The following is a 5,236-nucleotide window of genomic DNA, read 5'->3' on the forward strand; positions in this document are numbered from 1 at the left end:
CAAAATGAATGTCAGAGAGGCTCTAATACTTCCCTTGAATGTAGAGAAGCTAAAGTGACTGCAAGAAGTGATGAAGGAGAAGAGCTGAATAGAACATTTTCAAAGGCCTCTAAACAAACAAGGTCAAGCATTACAATAAAACATACAAAGACTTGGAGTTATAAAACCAAAACGGAAGAACATTCTCAGGATTTCTCAAGCTAAAGGAACTGAAGAAAATATCAAGCCTCAATTTGAAATACTGAAGGATTCCATGGGTAAAATATTGAATATAGCATGAAGCATCAAAAGAAGATTGACAGAATATACAGTCACAGTAACAAAAAGAACTGGTCAATGTTCAATTATTTCAAGAGACTGCATATGATCAAGAACCAATGGAATTGAAGAAAGAAGGCCAAGCTGCACTGAAGGCATTGTTGAAACAAGTCTCCAGCAATTGATAGATACAAACTGAAATGCTTCAAATGAAGTAGCACTGGAGGTGCTCACTCTGCTATTTGGAAAAAAGCAAATTTCTACACATATCAGAGTGTTGAACACAACAGAGAAGAGAACCACATTAGTACAGAAAGAAATGTGACTCAAAGAAATGTGGAAATCATCTAACAATATCATATTCAAGTTAATTTTTGCTGAAGATAATTTTAAAAACTAGTTTACAGTAGTACATTGACTGTGCATTGCGGGAAGTTCAAGCTGGATACAGAAGAGGATGTGGAACTATGGATATTATTACTGACATTAGATGAATTTTGACTGAAAGCAGAGAATACCAGAAAAAAGTTTACTTGTGCTTTATGGAATATGCAAAATTTTTTGAGTGTGTGGATCACAGCAAACACTGAAGAATGAGTATTCCAGAACACTTCACAGTGCTCATGAGAAAACTGTACATAGACCAAGAGACGGTCTTCAAACAACAAGGGAATACTAAATAGTTTAAGGTCAAGAAATTTGTGTGTGCCAGGGTTATATCCTTTCATTATACTTATTCAATCAGAATACTGAGTGAATAAGCTGAGAAACTGGATCACATGAAGAAAAACGTCACATCATGATTGGAGGAATACTTATTAACAACCTCGTAGTGGTTACGAATCGGGCTGCGAACCTTAAGGTCAGCGATTCGAAACTACCAGCCGCTCCGCGGGAGAAAGATGAGGCTTTCTACTCCCGTAAGGATTTACACCCTCGGAAACCCTGTACAGGGTCGCTATGGGTCGGAACCGACTCGAAGGCACTTAACAACAACAACAATATGAAGATGACACAATTTTGCTTAATAAAAGTGAAGCAGTTTTAAAAGACTTACTGAAGAATATCAAAGACTACAGCTCTAAGTATGAATTGCACCTCAATGTAAAGAAAATGAAATCCTCACAATTGTACCAAAATACAGCATAATGATAAGCAGAGAAAAGACTGAAGTTGTCCAAGACATTATTTTGCTTGGATCCACTCTCAGTGCTCTTGAAAGCAGTCGTCAAGAAAGCAATGACATATTCTTACATTGGTAGTAATATGACATATTCCTACATCTGCAAAAGATCTCTTTAAAGTGTTAAAGAGCAAAGGTGTCACTTGGAGGATTAAGGTGCACCTGACTCAAGTCTGTTATTTTCAACTATCTCATTTGTTTGTGAAAACTGGACAATGAATATGGAAGAATCAATGCATATGACTTATGGTGTTGGGGGAGAATACTGAAAGTACCACTGACTTCCAGAAGAATAAAAAACCTATTTTGAAAAAAGTATAGTCCAAATGGTACGTAGAAGAGAAGACAGTGAAACTTTGTCTCTAGTAAGTTAGACATGCTGTAAAGAGCAACCAGTCCCTGGAGAAGGTCATCATGCTTGGAAAATGGAAGGTCATCAAAAACCAGGAAGAATCCCACTGAGATTGACTAATACAATAGCAGCAACAATGGGCTCAAATATAACAATAACCATGACAACAGCACAGGACCGCTCTTGCTTAGTTTTGTTTTTCTCCACACTTTGGGAAAATCCCATTAATCAATTCTGAATTTGAACTTAGCATCAGTGGTGAATGGGGCACAAGGAAAAAGAAAGAGATTTTCCTTAGTTTGTCATTAAAAACAGCCAAAGTTTAGTTTGTATTCACTATGGTATGCTACATCTAGGAAATGGTAGCCTACTTTTCAGTCCTGGAGAAAACCTATCTCAAGTTCTACTTAAGACAAAGGTGAGACGCATTGCTTTCCTCTTAAAAGTTAAATTGATGATTTTATGAAACCCATGAATTTATCCTATCTATAAAAGTGGTACAGGTACGGCTCTGTAGGATAAGCACTTGATTACAAAACACAACAAGGTCACTTATTCTGGTCCACCAGCCACTCTGCAGGAGAAAGATGAGGCTTTCTGCTCCCATAAAAATTTACAGTCTCGGAAACCCCTGCAGGCTTGTTAAGAGTTGGAACAGACTCCACAGCACTCAACAACAACAATAAAAGTGGCACAGAATACCAGGGAATAAAGAACTTACATTAATAAATAAAAGTTAATGTGTTATAACAGAAATAGTCTCAGCGGTGGTTCCCAGATCCCCCCCACATAAATTGAAGATCCAACACAGTAGCATCAGACCCTCTATGGGCACTATATCTATCTAATCCAATTGAATTGTACATATGAGATGCACAGCTGGCACAGTAAAAGTCATAATTGTTATTCATAGAAAGTACAGAGCAATTAACAAGATCAGAATTATGATGAGTCATTCCTATCCACATACATGCGGCCTACTTTGCACCACATTGCACTTAGTCTCTTTTGTTTTCTCTGTCACTGTCTCCTTGATTCTTTTACCTAGCTCTCACCCATCACTAACTGAACCAGCTCTCAAGAACTTTGCTAATCTGTTCTACTGGATAGAGTTTAAAGTTTACTAGAGAGGGTACACCTAAGACTCAAGGCAGCCCATGGATCAGTGTGCCCAAGGCTATATGGGTTAACCTTGCACAGGATAACACACTTTGAAATGGCCTTCTATAGACAAATTACGGTGCCAACTAGGTGACAATACTTTACAGGGCTGGGAAATGTTCTGTTGTTTAGTGCTGTTGAATCAGTCACAACTCATAGTGATCCTGTATAGAGTTTCCAAGGAGTGGCTGCTGAGTCTGAACTGCTAACTGTTAGGTTAGTTGTTCAGTGCTCACCCTCCAGTCTCACACCACAACTCCCCAGGGGAGTATGTGCTCTAAACCAGCATCCAATATACTGTGCTGCTTCTCAAATAGCCAAAGAGTGGCAATGGGAGTGACACCACTTGCTATCACTACTAGTGGCCCACTAGCCAAAGTTTTACTTCCTATCGCTGTGACTTTAAGCTCTTCAGATCAGGAGATCTTAGTTCTAAAGGCTGGGATCATTCCACCTAGAGACATAACACTGATTCCATTATGAAGTTAAGGAAGTTAAGAATGTTCCCTGTCTACTTTGGGTTCCTCATGCCTCTGGACAAACAGGCAAAGAAGGGAGTTACTGTATTGGTGGTGTAATTGATCCTGATTAGCAAAGGGAGATCAGATTGCTACTACATAACGGAGGTAAAGAATGTGTCTGGAATCCAGGATATCACTTAGGACAGCCCTTCTTCCTGCCTTGCTTTCTGATTAAAGTCAATGGTAAACTACAGAAACCCAATTCTGACATTACTGCTAACAGCCTAGATCCTTCGGGAATGAAAGTCTGGGCCACCTCACCAGGCAAAGAACCACGACCAGCTATCACGGAATGGGTGGTAGTAGAAGGTAGTTCTAAATACTAGTTACGACCACCATGACCAGTTGCAGAAATGAGGACCGTAACTTATGAATATTTTTTCCTATTATGTGTACATCAAATATTCTTGTTTTGTTTGCTTGTAAAATATAAAATACAATTGGGGATAGTGCATTCCTGCAATATATGGGTTAGTTACATGTTAGGCACAAGTAAGACTTTATAATTGTATTTATTTAGAGATTAAGTATTGTTGAAGGAGAAGTCTACAGGTATGAAGCTGACAAGAGTAGGCCTGATAATTTTGTGTTAGCTTGGCTGGGCCAGAACTCTCAGTGGTTTGACATTTAAGAGGTTTGGCAATTGAGATTTGGTAATCCCCCATGGTAAGACTGGATATAAACCAATTGAAAAGAAATTTCCTCAGGGGTGTGACCTGCTCCCAATATATGTGGATGCTGTGAAAAAACTGGCTTTTTTTTTTTTTTAAATGTTTTATTGTGAATTATGTGATAGTTTACATAGGAGACCATTAGTTTTACATTCATGCTATCGTATATCTTTTCATGGCCATGGTTACAATCTCCTCCATGTATCATCAACCAACCAAAGGGTATACACTACAAGCGTGCCCACTGGTCGTCAACACACAGCCTCTCTCCCTCTCTGGGTCTACTCCACCTCTCCACGTCATCGTCTCTGCCTCCATCTCAGGCATCACTGCTTCTCTGGGTAGAGTCCCACTCTCTGCTCTTCTCCCTTCATGGTCCCAGGGATCACTGCTCCTAGACTGCAAAGTTAGTCACTCCCCTCCTTGCTACAGAACATCTACCTTTATGTTTCCAACCCTCACAATCAGTTCTGAAAACAATTATTCACTATTGTATCACAAGAGACCTATCCGCATTTCCTTTCATCAGCCCCACCTAGACAAATTGGATACCCCTCAGTGGAGATTCTACCTTCCACCATGCCCTCTGGATCTAGGTTCCCTCTTGAAAGCTTGTAAGCCAATCACTTCTTGCCTTTGTAGTCCCCCATTTTGAGTAGCCAATGTCCAAGTTCTGGCTTGCTTTTTGCTGGATCTGGATGCAGTGTCTGACTTGTCACCTGCTTTCCTGTTCTCAGGACTTGAGCCACTGACCTGCAGTACTGCCTGTCAATGCTGGGAGTCATCAGCAGCCTGCCAGCTTACCTGCTGGCCTTGGATTCATTTGCCTGTGCAACCAGAGCCTTCTTTCTGATTTGACAGTCTTGGAGGTTGTCAGCCTGGGCAGCTACATGAGTCAGGAGAAGCCTCCAATCTGGTATCTGAATTACAGGCTTGAAATTTCCCTGATCTACAAATGTCTGAGCTATTTTCTTGAGATAAACCTCTCTGTACATATACATAGCATTTTACTGGCGTAGCTTCTCTGGAGAACCCAGCCTAAAACAATGGCTATGAACTGTCTATGAAATATGCACAGGATTTTTGGTAA

Source organism: Chrysochloris asiatica, unplaced genomic scaffold (assembly GCF_000296735.1).
Source record: "Chrysochloris asiatica unplaced genomic scaffold, ChrAsi1.0 scaffold00093, whole genome shotgun sequence".
Classification (NCBI taxonomy): Eukaryota; Metazoa; Chordata; class Mammalia; order Afrosoricida; family Chrysochloridae; genus Chrysochloris; species Chrysochloris asiatica.